The sequence below is a fragment of the Acanthopagrus latus genome, chromosome 4, assembly GCF_904848185.1.
Source record: "Acanthopagrus latus isolate v.2019 chromosome 4, fAcaLat1.1, whole genome shotgun sequence".
Taxonomy (NCBI): domain Eukaryota; kingdom Metazoa; phylum Chordata; class Actinopteri; order Spariformes; family Sparidae; genus Acanthopagrus; species Acanthopagrus latus.
The window spans coordinates 21075154-21094237 of record NC_051042.1 but is presented as its reverse complement, the minus strand read 5'-3'; positions in this window follow the sequence as shown (position 1 = coordinate 21094237).

The window sequence follows — 19084 nt, the reverse complement described above, 5'->3', positions numbered from 1 at the left end:
GCAATTTTCAGCTCAGGAAGATGATGTTACAACAAAACATATACGACATACAGTAGTTACTGCAAACACAACACTGAAAACAAGCAATATGTGTTGAAACATGACAGAGGTTTAGGCCATGGCCCCTCTGTAGGTGTCATTTAAGTCTGTCACAGCTCCTATTACACATAAATCCAGCTTAATTTCTACTAAACAACTCAAGAAAATGGAGGGGGGGAACGCTCATCCATCCAACTGACTTGCAACATTTTGAAGGACATTTGAATCTCATTAGATTACATTTTGTATTGACATTATGAGGATGTGATGCTACTTAACATATCTGGCATGTTGCAAAACAATGTTGATAACATTCCAAACTTTTTATGGTTTCGTTCAGGCACTGGCAGCCCTAAGTTTCTCGAAAAAAATCCGGCTCTTGGTGTCTTGATCCTTTTTTCACCACAACACAATTGAGAAAATAAATGAAAATGTATATACACATGCATTCTAAGAGACAGGGCTGTGTTAAACCCAGGAGAGCAGGGTTTACAGGGTTAGTTTGACAAAACAAACAAACAAACAAAAAAAACCTGTGATAAAAATTGACCCAGCACTGCAAAACAGGTTAAGTACAAATGGTTCAGTGTTATGTAATGGTGTTATGTTTACATTACTGTCAAAAAAAGCCTTCTGCAAGTGTTTTTCTACCCATTAGCACTAGGTTAAATAAGGCCATTGACCTTCAAATAAAATATATATTTTTTAAATTGTATGTATGTTTTTTTGTATATTGTGTATTTTTTGTGGATGTGACTGCTGATGGATTTAAAGGAGACCGATGTTTGCTGTTCACAGATCTATACACACATTAACAGCAGATAGCACTGTAAATAGGGCAGCTGACTGTTAACAGTGGGGAAATGTGTTTTTGTTTTTCTCTTTTGTGCTTTGTGGCTGAGATATGAAAAAGGCTGTTTTGACACTGCTGATGTTGTACCTGCTCAACATAAAGCTGTGAGTCATGGGAGCTCACAGGTTCAGGCTTGTTTGTCACATCTTCACACTAAACAGAGAATCATGCAGGTCCTAAAACAAAACCCCAGCTCCTCCAGGCATCTGATATCTTATTTATTTCCTTCAGAGTTGTGTTAAACATCAGTGATGTTGGGTTTCCTCAATCGCCTGCCATGTTGGATGCAACACAACTTCATATCCATCTGTAAAGTAAAACAATGTCTCTGAATGCAACTATGACACATCTGAACTTATTACAAAAGTTTTTTATGTTTTTATGTTTTTTATGTGACAATTATCTTCCACTGTGTGCAAAAACAAACAGGATTTTGAAAATATTCACATTCACAACCTTGATGAACTTCATTAAGCATTACCTCGATGGGTATCTCTCTCCAGGCGACATAGTTGAGTTGTGTTTGTGTTGTTTATAATCTCATCTCTAAACACTCATTTACTGAACATTTTCCATCTTGTTTGTCTCTTTTGTTTTAGGCACAGCTCAGCACACATTTCACATCAAACAATTTGGCAGCAAGATCACAGGTGAAACCAATTTATCGTTGACAGTTGCTCTTTCCTCATCAGGCGTCCGAGTAAGCCATGCTAATGAACCAGCATGCACAGCACCAGGACCCTGGAACTGACTCAGCTGAATAGAAAGTCATCTTTAAAGTCATCAGTGACAACTGGTTTTTCTCACATGACATGCCAAATATCTGCTGTGGAAAAGGGTCTATCTGAATGGAAATGGACAGAAAAGGGTATTTGCTAAGAGGACGGAAAATCTTTTATTCATGACTTTTCATTACATGTAGATAATCTGGTTGATAGTATGATTCAATGACTCATTGATCCTGTATCTAACAGTGCAAGTTAAAATCCATGGCTCCAACCTTTGTCATGGTGATTCATTGTATATAGTAATACAATTTGTAATTGTACCATACATTTCTCATAATTGCTCACACGAAAATAAAAACATTTACATTTTTAAAAAATAACTACATGGTACTGTGTTTGTATTTTTTATTCTTTTGATGACAGTAACAGATAAACTACATTTGACGGACAACAAAAATACAAATTGAACAGATTTAACTTGTGTCTTCTATTTACTCTACACTCTTTAAGAAATAATAGACAATAAATGTTTGAATCTATCAGACTACATAACTGCCTGTTACACCTGCCTCAGTACACTCTGCCTGCATACTTTAGATCTGCCTCTGCTCCAGCGTGCCTGACTCATAACAATGGGTTGTTATCAGGCTTCAGCAGCCCTCGATGATGAGCTGATCATTAGAATCAGGTGTATTGGAGCAGGGAAAACATCCCAGAGGACTAAGATTGAAAAAAAAAAAAAAAAAACCCACACACAACCAGTAGGTGATTTCATGGGTGATGCCAACCCCTTTATTAACAAATGTACCAAATGCATCCCCTTGTTAACCTGAAACCCCCCCTCTCCATCCCCTAGCAGCAGAGTGAATATAGGGGCAGAGGGGTTGCTTAGTTGTCTGCTGGACTCATTGATGCTTTATCTGATGGAAGTATGTGCGAATTAAAATGACCCCAATCTTAGTAGGAGTGATTTGTTGTATGCAGAGCTAGAAAAATGTAACTGCAAAATGAAATTGTAATTCCACTGGCTCTGAAACTAATAGTTCAGATATTTGCACAAAAAAAGGGTATTATATTTGGAATTACAGTGATTATCCATGTAAAGAAAAGTGATATTGCACAGGCTACCTGGCTGTCACTGCACTGTAGCCTCAATAATATAAAGGACTTCTCTAAATTCACTAAATTGTTTTATTACAGTAACATGCGGTAAAGTAGATTACAGTAGAAAACTATAATAAACACAAAACCCTGCTGCCAGTGTTTTACTGTTAATCTCCATGAAACCTGTTGAGAATGAGAACTGGTGGGTGTTAAGTGGGGTTCAAGTGTTTAAATCGAACTAACGCATGCCTGAGAAAGTCGGACATACCTTCTCTTGAAGATGAATCATTTTCTCTGATTAGGCCTATAATTAAGACAAGTGGAGAGCAAGTTATTTAATGCTCCCGCTGGCCTAGCGTTACAACCCCTCTAATCATCAATTCAGACTAAACACTAATTGCAATTAATGAAAGTGCAAACATGCGAGAAAAATAAAATAACAATAACAATAAGTCACAAATTTGGTCCAAAGGAGTCTCTATACAAACTAGGACTTCTTTGTCTTCATTGGTGCGCGGCTGTATGCTGAAGACTCAACATACGGTCCTCATGTTGTTTGTCCGGCATGTATGGTTTACTCTATATCACAAACTGATGCTGAGTGAGCAAATAAGTGTCTGACTGTAAAGCTTCTACCGAGGCTCTTTAAAGAGTCTGTCTGTGAGCCTGCAGTGATTTAAGGAGTAATGCTGTTTTCTGAGAGCTCTTTCTGCAGCTGTTTATGAGGGAACCTTTGGTCGTCAATATGAAGTGAAAAAGCCCCAAAGCTGTACCACCGATTGTGGACTAGAAATGCACAAAGTCCACAATCGGTGTATTGTTAAAAAAGCATAAAAACAATGCATTATTAAGCTTAATTATTCATGTGAATTTAACCCTGCAACCATGCAGAATCAGAGTCTCTGGAGACAGCGGCGCACGGTGTGTGAGTGTGTGTTTTGGATGCTTCCATGATCCAGTTTAATATAAAGTAAATCATGCCTTCTATTTTAAGCTATTACTGTGAGGTCAGAGCTATTTTAAGTGCAGCAAGCAGCACCTTATCATCTCTGAGCTTGGTCTTAGTTGTGTTTTCTACCGTCAAAGTAGCAGCACAGCCCTGACTTCACAGCCGTGTCTATTAAAAAGGAAGCGGCGCGCTATCGGATTGCAGCTGTAGCAGAGACAAAGGTTAGTTGCTAGTCCCCCCCACCCCCCCGGGCAACAAAGGAAACGAAGAGAAGAAACAGAAGGAGCAGTGTGATTGGAAGCTGGAAATCGAGTTGCTAATCAAAGCTGCGCCAGGATCTGTGACTCTAGCAGCTGGGTGTGGAGAGCTCTTTCCTGCTCGCCCTCATGGCAAAGAGACACACTAACCTGCAGTGACCAGAGGGAACAAAGATTCACACTTTAATTCATTTTACTTTTATGTTCTTCTGCTTAATGAAAATCAAATCAAAACCGAGCCAGGGGCCCCCTCGGTCTCATGTTCCGTCTCTCGCTCCCCTCTTCCTTCCCGATCCGTCTTTTCTTTCCCCTGTCGCTCGCCGTGCTGCTTTGAAGTGTAAATCAGATTCTACTGATGTATGAAAGTAGAGTGCAGACTGTACACCGGAGACCGTTTTACAGCACTGAGGGCATGCAGGGTGCAACCAGATGTAAGTGTATCTTTTTTCACAGGTCAATAATGCTTCATGTGCACGCATCTGTTTGTGTGTTTGTGTATGTGTGCGAAGCCACTTACCAAAGATACTGCCTGCTAAAATTCATCAAGGTTGTGACTTTGCCTTCTCTGTAGTAGGCAAAACACTGTAACTATCAACTTGTTATTGCTGTTATTTCCTCAATTTGCTCCGTTCAAGTAAGTTGTAGCCTGAGATTTATTCTCACTTTGCAGTTTGTTTTTTTTCCTTCGGGGGGTTTAGAGAAAAAGGATCTTGAATGAACAGAAGCAGATTCTATTATAGCGCTCTGATCTGCAAAACATGAATATTCAGTCCAGTTAATGTTAAGTTCAATCCTTCGTAAACAGCCCATCAGTTATCCCGCACCAACTCTGACTCGCGATTCATAGAGATTTAATGAAGCAATCAGCAAGATAAACGACGATGAGTTTAACTGATTTAGTTCATTAGTGAACTTCATGAAGATTGAGCTTTTAATAGAGCCTAACAGTCACACAGGCTGGCACACAGGTCATTATAGTCACATTCGACATATCATCCAATCAAGTACGTCCGTGTCCCGTCTCTCTTAGGGCCCCCACACACCGTCCAGACTCAAACCAACAGCCAGCTGCCTTTATCTGACCACTCCGTTGTCTCTCGTCTCACCCGTTCGGCAGAAAAGTTGCACTGAAGAGACCGCTTCGACGGCTGCTAACTCCACAGTAGTGTGTACGTTCTGTGCTTGCGCAAGATGCAATAAGCCTCCTTAACAACGGGTGGAGCTAGTCTCGTGCCATTACTCCAAAACATGAAAATAGGACATGTGTGAGTGCACAGAAAAACAAAGCACGCAAAGTATTCTGCCCCTCCCACACACCGCGCTGATTCGCTAGCACACCACCAATCAGAATGGACATACAGCTAGCACTTGACCAATCAGAGAATCCAAATGTCTCAGACGGCCAACAGCCAACCTTCTCAGACTTCGCAAGTTGAATCAGAGCAGGCGCTGTCCGCGCAGCTCTGAAAGCTTCCAGTGTAGCTGAACATACCGAATAGATTCCTTCCCGACCTTGTCCGAGTCTCCCCAAATGCTTCAGACGGCCAGCGGTTGGCCCGGTGTGATTCAGGCTTCACACTTCATCATCTGTGTAAATGTTTCGCTCCTGTTCACAATCTGAGCAAACAAATGCCGAGCTCTATATCCTCGCTGCTACAGAGCTGCCTTCCACTTCATCAACATTTAAGCTGTGTGACTGTTTCTTTAAAAAGCGAGTTAAAGTCCAACTGAATCAGACTGCATTGTTTTTGTCTGCTACTCTGATGGCGCTTGATACTGAGGGTGGTCAGAGGTCAAACAAGCTCGAAACTCTCAACCTGAGAGAGAAGTGAAACCCTGCTCTCGCTCCTACTTTTTAATTACTTTACGTCCATCACACACTGTGTGTTTACCAGGTTCTGCCAGAGAGCTGTGCGCTCAGAGACAGTCAGTATCAAGCCTGATCGAAGGCAACCTTTTTTGGTGGCTTTTAAATTGGTGGAGCCTGGGACAGAAGACAAGGTTTTCAGTTTGCAGTTGAAAGTTGTATGTAAGAAGTTGTGTTTCTGTCTCATGAATGGTTTGCAACTGCAACAGTATTATTAGATCGATGTGGGCTGGAGACAAGCATGCGCATGATTTTATATTTTATTTTATTTATTACATTTTATAGCATTTCAAAAACACATAGGAATCAACATAAATAAAAACACAAAGTATAAGTTTATATACATATTTAAGAAAGACAAAGACAGTAATAAGTCGGAAATTAAAATTGATACGCATGAAAGTCAAAAAGTAGAAAAAGAAGCCGTGTGGTAACTGAGCCATCGGCTTTTCTTTTAACGCCCAAGAGTAAGAATCTTATTTAAATCCACTGAAAGAACACAAATATGTTATATATTAAAATTGTAATTAAAGTCTGTTCCAAACTTTTTCACCCACTGGTGGCATGCTAATTTAGTCTTCACTTTTATTGAATCTTTAATTAAACCAAACCCAATTTATTTTTTTTTTTTTAAAATATCACTTTTCATGTTTGTTCTCACCAACATAGACAGCAATGACAGGTAGTTCCAGACAAGCAACATTTGACAGACAACAAAAATATGAATTGACTGATGTAACTCATGTCTGCTACCTATGATACTGTTTATACAATAATAAATAATAGATTATAGATGTTTTAATCTATTAAGCTACATAGCTGCTCATTACACTCAACACTTTTGTCTTTAAATCATGATCCTGGTGTTCTCCTGTGTCCCTGCTCCAACACACCTGATTCAAGGTCTTTATCAGGCTTCAGAAGAGCCTGATGAAGAGCTGATCATGTGTATCAGGTGTGTTGGGGCAGGAGATCACAAATAGCTAGAGAGAGAGCTGGTGCAAATGGGGTTGTTTCCTAGCTAATCGGTCCTTTATCTGACTGAGGTTTGTGAAAGTTACAATCTATGTCCGTGACCATGGCTCTGAAATATTAGCAGCCTAACTGTGCTGTGTATCGATAAATCCATGGTGCTTTCGGCTGTGCTGAAGCTAAAGACAGTTTTGTAATTGTGCCCTTTTTTTCTCTCTCTCTCCCTCAGTCCCTCCCCTCTGTCAGTTTTATCTCGGATCTAGAATAACCTCGACACTGTATACTATAAATACTCAATTCTAGTCACCTTCATGATCAAAGTGATGAGGAGCAGCATGTAGTCGCAGAGGAGCGAGAGGATAGAGACACACAGCTGCCTGTAGTTTGTTCAAGGAGTCCTACAGTATTGAGCTTTTTTGAGGAGGTTTACATGGGTGTGTGTGTTGATCTGTGGTGTCGGGGTTTAGGTGGCTGTCCTGCTGGGCCATCACCCTGTTATAAATAAACAGGTCTGACTCTAACCATTTGTTTTAATGATTAGTGGTATGCACAGTCGTCTTATAAGAAATAATTGCAGGTTGATAAAAAGTCATATTTAATGTATTTTGTGTGCGTGTGTTTGTGTGTGTTTCTGCTCTGTTACTGAAACACCATTACAGAGATATTTTCATCAGCATTGGAGAAGAAAGCAAGTGTTTTGGATTAAAAAACAGTGGCCTTGAGATGATTACTGCCCACCGCAGTATCCACCCTGACCAGCCGGACCACCCCATTGTCGAAGAAGAGCCACGCTAATGGTCAATTAGGTTATTGGTTAATGTCCGGTCACATAAAAAGGAAATGGACAAATGAGACAACATGAAATCAGTGACTGTGGTCTCCACCACACATCTCAGATCAAGCTGTTGCACTCGTCGGGTGTTGGACCGTGTTCCAAGTTGACACTCTGTGTTTACGTCAGTGATGCTTGGTGGATGGACGGTGTTTCCCAGATGTCGATCTTTGTGGATTTCTCATCACCATCCTCACCCTGATGCAATTTCAAAGGATGCACCACATCATGTGCATATGTTTCTATATAACCGTATTTGTGTTCTGTGATTCGTGTAGCATTAAGTTAATTTCATCGATTATAAACATGTTATGCAACCCTGTGCCGTATAATGACCAATAAATTACCCTGTGCCTTGAATCACATGAAGATGGAGAGTGTGTTCTCAAAGTGCATAGATGAGTGATGTTTGGCTGTAATGTATTCACTCAGGCCGATTTCCTGCAGTTTCTGTTTCAGCAGCGACTGCAGCTGTTTAATATGAATCAGAATTAGCCCACCACATGTTTTTACAGCAAGACTTTGATTTATTTTTGAAAGCTGTGCAGTCAGCAGTATGAGCTGCATGTGGCCATGACTGCATTTGACTCATCACTCTCTCTTTTTATATGTTTATCTTTGCTTTTGCTACGATTCAGCACTAATGTAATGTAAAGTTATATATATTTTTAGATTCAAGAACAGCGCAATAGATGATTCATTAAAAATATAATATAAAAGAGGACTGTGATATTTTCCAGAGCTGACAACTGACAATCAATCCACAGATACTTTTGCTGGAAGGCTTTAAATTTTACCTAATTTGTTCAGAGATCAAACGTGTTTTCACATCTCTTCTTCTCAGACAGAATTTCTCTTTTCTTTCCTTTATCAAGGACTTAGAAACGAGCCACATCACCCACGCGGCAGGACCTGCAGAAGACTTCTGACTCAAATGTGAAGAAAACGTGTTACTAAATCACTCACAGTGAGGAGATATCACCTTTAATCAGTCAATATTGTTTAAGTGGATTTGCTGCAGGATCTTCTGCTTGTTACACCTCATATTTTAGAAGTTTTCTTTTTTTATTTTTTTAGACAAAATGAGGTTCAGCATGAAATGTTTAGGCTTGTTAGAAACCACAAATCATTCCTGGCTTAAAGGCTTATAAACAAGGGGATTTAAAACAGATTTATTTTTTTACAAAGCTCATATTATCAGGATTAAACTTAAGTGCCCATGGGTGCGTACAATATAAAGAGAGCACACAAAGTGTTGAGAGCAATAACGAGTTACACATTTCATTTACTGTGGTGATGAAAAAATTGTTTTGTATTTCATTCCATTTAAAAGCAATATGCAAAGAAGATTCAGCTTAGGGTGACTGGATGTGGGTGAAAAAAGTGTCTTAATTGACTTAAAAGTTATTGAAGCACCTATGATGCAACACAAAGCTTTTTGTCGTGACCATGAACAGATTTATTCATCTTCAGCCACAGACAGAACACAGTGTTGAGGCTTTGGGGTTCTCATTTTATGTGACGTACATCAGCTTTCCTCTGCCGAGTTTGGCCAATTCACTTCGTTTCCGCATGAGAGATGAGAAGAATCGGAGGCTAAAATGGAGAAAGTAGGGCAAAGAAAAGAGAATTTATGCCAGGCATTAGTCTTCACAATTATAATGGTCAGAGATGATGAGTTCATTTCTGCTCCTAAGCCGCTAAAGAAAAGGCCATCAGACAAATCACATCTGAACCAGGTTATAAATGTTAAAATCTTGCAGTGCCTAGAGCTAATATACTCAGTAGCCTGTAAGAAAAAATATAAAATATATATACAGCATAAATGAAAGGACTGGACTAAACTGTGTTTATCTGCTTAAACGCCTAGTCTTCAATCACTAGCATGTCCGGCTAACTTGCTTGCTAATCTACATAAATAAGACGGTGCTTTTGTCTACCTCTATCTGAAACCAGGAATCGACTTGCAAAGAATTACATTTTTTAAAGATACAGACTTATGTATGAATTTTACCTAAAAAAAATCTGAAGTTGATTATAACTTTGTTGAGTTGTGTACTAACATTTCTTAGATTTCTTCTGTCGACGCTCACTGAATTCAGACTCTCGGTTCTCTCTCTTCTTTTCCCCGCTCCCTTTTATGTGGCTACATTCACATAGTACAATACATTTCTCTTCAAGCATCAGTTGGCAGTCAAAATCACAGTACACACAATTGAGGTCATCTCTGTGGATCACTGTTGCAGTCGGGTTAATAAACAGGAATGAAGATTAATCACCTTTTTAGTCATAAAAGTCAAAAAGTATTATCTCAGCTCTCCTGTCAGTAAACGTTTTTTCTCCAGGTCTGTCTCTGCAGAGTCGGCTTTGATAAAATGAGACAAAAACATCAAAAATTTGTTTGTTAGGGGGAAATTTGTCACATTTCTTGCAGCCTTTTCTCGCCAGAAAGGTCCAAATATATAGGCCATAATGTTTTTTACAGAAATATCCCATAACTCATATGGTTTTATAATTGATGTTGTAGAGAATGTTTACAGAGGAGTGTAGCTGCAGCTAGTGTATTTGGATTTTTTGTGTTTTAAATTGCAGCAAGTTCAACAAATACAAAGGCAGCAGTTATCCTCATGCTTTCTTTCCCTAATTGTCTGCTACCTCAGGCACAGATGGTGATCGCCTCACTTGACTCCTTCCTGCTTGCACGGAGAAAACCCACCCGTGATTTAATTTTCAGGGCATCAAACTGAGCTCATAAACTTCATTTCCTCTCAAAGCCCAGGTGAGTTCACCTACATTTTCTCCTTCACTATTGTGCCAAACATGACTGCTGCTTCTTTCAAAACCTCCTGCTATTACTGTCTGATACATTAGGTAATTTATCTACATAAGAAAAAAACACTTGAGTGCCCTTATCTTGTTTCTCAGCTGAGAGAGTTCAAACCAGTCCTCTCACTGGTTACCCTCTGGGTTTGGGCTTTTCATTTTTAATAATATTTCTGAGCTCATTTGCTCTGCAAATACTTGCCAGAATTAAAGACAAAAATGTCTTGCTTCATGGTGCATTGAGGCCGTGTGCCTACTTAAAACCTGTGGCTTCTCATTTTTGGTGGTTCTATTTGAAAAGATGAGTTTCTAGACATCACAGGCACCCTGCAGTGCACAACAACTTATTAATTTAAGAGCACTGACCTCAAAATGCACAGCGAGATGAGATTATTAAAATCATTCTCAGTGAATGGATGCTACAATTCAAATGAGATTTCACCAGGTGGACACAGAACGGACTGTGACAACACAAAGTGAAAGGTTTCTCAAGGTTGGTTGGTGGCGGGTAGGCAAGAACAGGCTTCATATGTTGTCATGAAAACCCGTGCAGCCAAATGCGATCTTGCATAACAGACTTGCAACGATCACTGCAGCACAGAGCCTGTAGAGCCTTATATGAAGCAGAATGTATTCATCTGTCTGCATATTTCTGGAATACTATCAGCTTTTCAAACAGGCTGGTTTAATGTTCCCCCTGAAGAGAAAAATACTTTTTCTGTTAAGTCCATTTCATGTTTCATCGCTCATTACATGATGATTTAAGTGCTGCTCTGTCTTCTAAAATGTCTCTCATTTCTGAGTTCTTCTGGATGACTGATTATGAGAAAATTGGGCTTTGTTTCAGGACAGGAGCCTTTTCTGTGGCTGATATTATTGGAAGACCATGAAACAGAAGACACAGTACTTTCATTGCAAAGTGACGTAATGTGTAAAAAGTTATGCTCATGTCTGACAAATGTTTTACAACTGCAACAGTATTTTGGGTGATTTATAAGTCTCTTACACCCGCCCAGCGTGTCTAACCCTTTTCTAGCGTTTTGATATACCAAGAAGGATATGCAGTCCCCTGTGTGAGATTGGTTCCTGCTGCTGAGACTCGTCCCATCCCGCTGAACATCCTGATTGAAGTGGCAGACGGGTCCAGCTCACCTATCCAGGGATGCAAATTTGGGGACACCTGATAAATTGTTGGCCAGCCTGTCAGCCGGGGCCACTGGGAATTTAAGTGAACAGCTCATCACTGTGCCTCTTATTACTGTTTCAGTCTAATAGATGTTAATCCTCCTTCAGGCTGTTGTTAATTAAATTTGAGGCACTGGTTAACTACCTGGAGACTGAGACAGGCACAGTTTGGACTATTGACAGCACTCGGAATAGCCTTGTTTAATAACACTGGCAACAAGGGTGCTGTTTCGACTATTTTCTCATCAGGTGAGTCTAGTACTGAGGTTTTGCTTCCATTTTTGTCTAGCTTTAAAGGTGCGATTCATAAGAATTGGCCAGCTAGTCATTTAACTCAAGAAAACTATCTGTGCCACACACCACCTCTTACTATAGCTGCTGTTAGCTAGTTATCTCAGTTAGCCATGCAGCTAGCGGTCTGGACTGGGAGCTCGGAGCACCTGGTGAGTGTTGGTCTTGTCTACAACATGGAAATAACAAATACAGTCTGGATACAGCTTTGGATTTTCCATGTTGTGGGCCCCATAGAGCATGAGCACAAGAGACTTATGCTGACCGAGCAAGTTAACTTTAATCATTATCTACTCTTGGCTCAAATTCTGATAGTGAAACAAGTCATTTTGCATGAGTTGTTGATGTTAAAAAAAATAATTTTCATAATGTATTTTATAAGGAAAAGGTATTTCTAGGCTGTAGTGTGTGACGTATTTACAGTTTGGCCACTAGGCTTCAAGGCCTGGTGCTCTTGCTGTGGCCTTGGATTACACCAGGGGCATGCTATCATGCTAAGCATGCTAACTTCAGTGTATATCTCTGCAACAGTGTACAGACAAGAACATCAAAACTGATCTTGTTATTCTGTTGATAATTCAAGGTTTATCAGTATTTTAAACTAACATTCTTGCACATTGCACCCTTAAGAGTCCCATTTTGATCACCACCTTTTATTTCTAAACAGCACCCAGGAGGACTTTTTTTGCCTTTGTCTCTTCACAATCTTATTTTACTTGTATGTACATGATACATTAAGTACATGATACATAATAAATAAATGAATAAACAAACAAACAACATTTCTTAAATTGTCCGTTATTTGCAGTACTGTTTTCATAACCTCTGCAATGTGCACACTGTATAATTCAATCCAAGATAAACAGAATGCAGCATGGCTCACCAGAGTCAGCTCCTTTCTCACACAGTTTTAATAACAGAAAAAGAAATATATAACCTGATACTGTAAGATTCAAAACAGCAGCCTTCATTGCAGGATTGTTGAGTTGGATTGCATTAGACTGTACAGGCACCTGTGATGTTGTGTCCACCTCTTGTGGATTAATGAGACGCGTGAGTCTTGTGCTTTGTTTGCTGCCATGCATTTCACTTGTTTCATCATGTATTACAGCACTTCACTTTGTCATGTGAATGATTCTGATTAGAGCGATCCGGAAAGCTTCGTGCATTCTGCCTGTGAAGTCCTCTGAGACGTGCTCGTGATGAAAGGCTCTATAAATATACAAGCCTGAACTAAGTGTGATTCTCACCTCGCCACCCCCCTCCGTGTCCACACCAGGAAATATAGTTTCCCAGTTGCTTTACTTAATACGTGGTCTTACCTAAAAACAAAATTATTGACAAAACTTCAGTGAAATGATACTCTAATCTGAAGTTTCCTCTTCAGTTGTTGACAGTAAATCCAATCAAGTGTTTTAATAGGGGGTAAATAAAACAATCAGATGGAGAGAAGAAGCATCCATCCATAAAGAAAACTTCATCCAGTTGATTACTGTGTGAATTTGACATGTAGTATTAAAGAATAACCCCTTAAATTCTCTATGTGTGAACATGCATAAAGATTAGAGGGAAAGGCTTGTTTCTGTCATGTGACATGCTTTTCATTTAACTGCAAAGATGTTGTTGAATATTGTGTTCCTGCATAAAAAAATCAGCCCAGTCACCAGACTGTGCAATTCTGCAAACCATGGATATGTTGACTCTAATATCCAGTTTCTGTATGTTGCAATTTTACATTGCTTTAGGGTTTAACTCTATGTTCTTGTGTTATTGTATGTTGTGCTTTAGTATGTTTTTGCCTGCCTGGTTCTGTTGCCACAAGCATGGTTTAATCTTGTTGCGACGTCATGTCAAAATAACACAGTCTGGAATAGGAGTTTCTGGTTTGCCAGCCTTCTTGCCTGTAACTTAAGTAAAGATATCATGTTTAAATATTACTTTGGCAAACATGAAAGTCCCTCATACAGATAGTAGTTGTGTAAAAGTCTTAAAGTGTCTTGTGCCCTGACCAATTATCAGATCTGGAATCTGTGCTTTTTGTTTTATCTGTTGTCAATCAAATTGGTAAATTTAAACATGCACTCATTTGGCTCTGATGCGAAGGTAATCTGAGAGTAACTGCTAACTTAACTTATTAAATTAATGTGGTGCCAAAAAAGTAAACTATTTACCTCTAAGATGTAGAGAAGTAAAAAGTATAAAGTATCAGAGAATACATTCCCTCACTGGATAGAAATGCAGTCCTGTGCTCATGTGTCTACCTGTTAATACACTAAAGCTGAAACTTAATAAACTAACTGCAAACTAAATTGTAGAGCAGCCTCTCACCTGGCACCTCGGACTTCAATAGTTCAATAGATTTTTTTTTTAGACTCAAAGTCTTTTTCAGGCTCTTGTTCAACAATGAGCAGTTTGCACCAGTAAAACATGAATTAATTGAAAGTGAGTCTTTGTCTCGGGGGAAATTTCCTTTTTCCTGTCGGCCTCCCACCCACAGAGAGCTCAGAGCAAAGGGTCAGCCTCCTACACCATTTGAAGTGTGGATTTGTGTCATTTCTACCATTAAATGGGGGGATTGTGAGACAATCTGGGGGTCATCCTCAGAACAGCACCTTCTGAAGCCAGCTGGGAGTTAGTCTTTACCCGAATCTCTGCCTCGATGTGGACAAAATCCTTATCAACAAGTCCTCCGTTATTTAAAGCTGTTAATTAAAGGCCTAATTTCAGGAGAGGGTTTGAAAGTTTATCACAATTATTTACTAATCTTCCCCGTGTTGTCAGGGCCTAATGCCTCCGTGTCGAGCGTGTGGTTTGTTGATTAATGACCGCTGTCTCCACAGCTGAGGAACTTACAGCTGTGGAGTCTTTGTCTGTGGGACCTCACAGTGATGATTATAGGATAACCTCTCTCACACACTAATTAATCAGCCCACAAGAAGCCCGCTCGTTCAGAGCAAATGTGACAGCTGCTTGGCCGGGTGGATCACCCAGTGGGAGGATCGCAGGGCCTCTGAAACCAACCTCAAAGTGTCCCCAAGGCTGGCTCGCAATCAAAGGGAATCGATAGAAGTTGCACGTCCAACACATGCAGGTGTTTATTTCCTGTCAATTCAGTGGTTCACACTGGCTTTGAGGTCACCTTCATGACAATGCATTGTGTAACCTGGACATCCAGTGATTGTACTTGCAAGGACAAGTTTTTTTGTTTTTTTCCAGTGCTGCCCTTTAAACAGAGGAGACAGTCAAAAATAACATGAACAAAGTGAAACTGCAGCTGAACGACACTCATACATCATGCCGTACGACACTGTGAGATAGAGAACAAGCTAATCTTTGATCTAGTCCTTCAGTGCAACTGTCTGGTGACCTAGCTGCGATATAAATTTCTCATTATAATTTCATCGTGTTTATCTGCACACTGTGCACATGTTTGCTGCATCACACGACCCATTTGAACTTCAGAGGAAGGCACTAATCCAACATTTGATTAGAATAATTAAACGTCTCTCAGATCTGAATGAAATGTTTCCACTCCTCGCATTTAAAAATCGATATTTTAGGTTATCCGAACATGGAAACACAGTCAACAATGTACCACAATGTAACCACAGTGCGGTTACATCAAAACAGGCTCTGTTGGAGATGATTCATAGAAATATAAGTCATGCAGACCTTAACCTCAACAATAAATTGAATTCCTTTGGGTTAATCTGTGAGTAATTTTCTTGATTCCTCTTTTGATTTTGCGGGGGAATTTGATTCCCTGCACCACCAACAAAAGATGAGGTGAGTGGTGTGAGTGTTGTATGTGACTCATCAATGATAAAGACAGGTTCCTGCACAGACTGGTCACTTCTGCATTGATTTATTTAAAAAAAAAAAAAAAAAAGAAGCCAGCACTTCAGTCACAATGACCTTTCTCAAGGCATAACATTCACAAAGTAACAGTGTGAAAAATACAACCTTCAAATTAAAGGACAATCCACGGCAGTGCTGGAGGCGTGTCCACAGTCACATGCAATGGCTCGTCAAATCAAGATGATAATGAGCCGGCAAAGCACAAACAAGGAAAACATTCCTCAATTTTAGTATCATATGCACAAAAAAATAGGTCATGTGTCTATAAGCTACAAATGCCCCAGGGGGTCCTGGAGGTCTGCATTCATCCATGCACATATTTACCAAACACATTGTCAAAAGGAAAAACAAGGGAGGGGCGCCGTTCAGCTCAGTGGGTAGAGCAGGCGTCCCGTGTACAGAAGCTTTGTCCTCACTGCAGCAGCCCCCCCCCCACCCCCACCCCCCAACCTGTTTCCTGTCATATCCTTCAGCTGTTCTATCAATAAAGCCTTTAAAAAAGGCCAAATATATATATAAAAAAGTGATGGTGAGCTGAAATGACGTTAAAGCTGATTGATCTGTTCAGTCAATCAACAGAAAATGACTGGCCAGCTATTTTGAGACTAGATTAATCGTTTACTTTCAGGGATGACCTTCTGATTCCAGCTTCTTAAATGTGAGCATTTGCTGCTTTTGCTGTTTTAGATAATCCCAAACTGACTGCGCTGAGCTCCACAGCTTAGGTTTAGACTTGCAAAGTCAGAACCTTCATTTAAATCTCTCCTAAAACCTACTTGTATACATCTGCTGCTGGTTTGGCCTCTGTCTCTCTCACCTTGCTTTCATTTTATGTGATTTTTTTATTCCAATTATGATGTGTTGCTTTCAACTTGATTGTTAGTACCATCTTACTGTCTTCTTGTTTTTATATTGACTGTGTGTTTATGTTTGAACTCGACCTGTGCAGCCCATTGTAACTATGTTTTGAAAAGTGCTGAACAAATAAAGTTTATTATCATAAGTTTATTGTTATGTTCGAGTTTTTGGACAAGAACCCTGAAGACGTCACCTTGGACTGACAAAGAGTGATGGACATTTTTTTAACGACTCAGATTAATGGTGAAAATAACTGGCAGAATAGCTGCTACCAAATGTTAGTTATTCTTAACGCTGAGCTACTTTCTTCAAACCATTTCCTCTGTCCACTCCAAACATATATAATTTATATGATATTGTTACGAAACATGCAAAAGCAGAAAATCCTCACAACTGAGAAGCCAAAACTGGAAAATGTTTGGCTGAGAATCTAAAGATTTAATCTGGCAGATTGGCTCATATTCAGCATGTCAATCTTTCCAGTAACAGTTCAAACCATCAGCTGCAACTGAAGGGCACCGAATCCTCCAGTTTACTGACCTTTCATAGTGTTGAGAAAACTTTCTCATTACATTCACATAACTAGCAAATATAGAAAAAAAAAAACTTTCACATATTGCAAAGTAAAAACAAAACAAGCTTTTTGCTCTCTGGCAGGTCTGTTAGCTGAGATGAATGGGCAGCATGTTCCTGCATTGATCATCTCGCGGTCATAAATGGCTGCTGCTGAGCCGACACCACAAAGACCCGGACCGAATCACATAAAACACTAATGCTTTCTGACTGAAAAAAACCCAATAAATTAGAGTAAATTTCTGATCCCAGTGCATCTTTTTTTAATACGAAGAGATAGAAATGCATTGGAGTATTTTCTTTTAATGGCAGCGTTTTCCCGGCTGTCAGTTCAATTCACTGATTCTTCTTTGACACATTCACTATAATGAAGGTGTGCGATAGAAGTCGGCCACAAAGACACAATAATGCAGCTTATTCCATCCATCAAAAATAATTCATGTATTATATTGATGTAACATTTGTTTTTTTTCATTGTGGAATATAATACATTCACTCTGGCAGCCTGCTGAGTTGTAGCTGTCTGGCAGATTGGATGACAAAGGCTGTTATTAGCAAATAATCATCTGGTGATGATGATACTGGAAAAACGCTGTCAAAACACAATCGAGAATTTCTGGGGGAAAAAAGGAAAGAAAAAAACCTGACAGTCACTCAGATACTGCAGTTTCCATTCAAAGACACATCAGTTACAGACAAATGTCCTTTGAGAAATAAAATGATGTTAGTGAAGAGAAGGAAGGACAGCTTTTAGTATCTGTGCAGCACTCTTGTGTTCTTACACCTCTTGCTCTTAACAGCCATCAACTACCTGCTAAATATGTTGATCTGTGTGTTTGTATTCCATGTGGTGACTATTTTTACCTGATCTGCTTTGCTGATTCCTTGTCCTCAGTGATTTCTCAGAGAATCTAAAACTGGCAACAGATTACTTTCGCTTCTACTCATCATTCTTAAGTAAATACTGATTGCAAATAAAATGACAATATCCGTGTACAGATGGATTCCCGATAAACCTCACTTTCACAGTTATACTTGGCCTGCGGCGGGGCTTGAGTTTTCAAGAGGAATGAAGGTCACACTGCGCAACCAAAACACAGCGAGGCTTTATCTCCCCGGGTCGTTTGTCAGCAGGTAACGGTGGAACGACTGGAGCGACTGTGGAAATGGAAATGGAGGAGGCGAAGAAGGAGAAGAGGGAGAGTGTTGGAAACCGAAGGTAGAGCGCGAGTGAACGGACGGGCATTCGCTCGACGGACGGCGCCGGCATTGTGCCAAAGTCTGTTCCCAGCTGATTTGCATTCCCTCTCACCAGTGGGTCTTGTGACGTCTCAAAAGCGTTCCTTTTCTAGATCAGCACGCCACAGAATCTGCCCGCTTATTACTACAACAGTGTCAACTTCTGCTTTTTCAAAGTACTGAGGTCAGGGTTTCTAGGTCAAATTGCGATTCTTACGGTTGCTTTGGGCAGTAGCCAGGCTGTTAGCAGTAGCCCTGCTGCCAGAAGGAATCTGGCCACGTTGCCAGGATTGTACCAAACGTGACATATTCACATTATATTCTTATTATCGCCTTTTTTCGCATCAGGAGGTGGAGGGGGAAGTTGGGTGGCATTATTACAGCCAACAAGGCTTGAGTCACATCCCTGGATATCTTTGAGGAAACCTGAGGGCATTTTCAGATGCTTCTGTGGCGACACAACCGGAACTTTTTCCCCACGGGAACTCAGAGCATCTCCATCTGTGATCGTGGCGGCCAAAACAGGCACTTTAGGCCAAATCATGGCGTTCTCCTCCCTCCGCTCTACCCGAGTGCTTTTTGTGCATAAACCTAACCAGAGCATAAGCACAGTGTTGCAACATGAAGAAATGTTTGGCTCTAACTTGTCTGTGCTT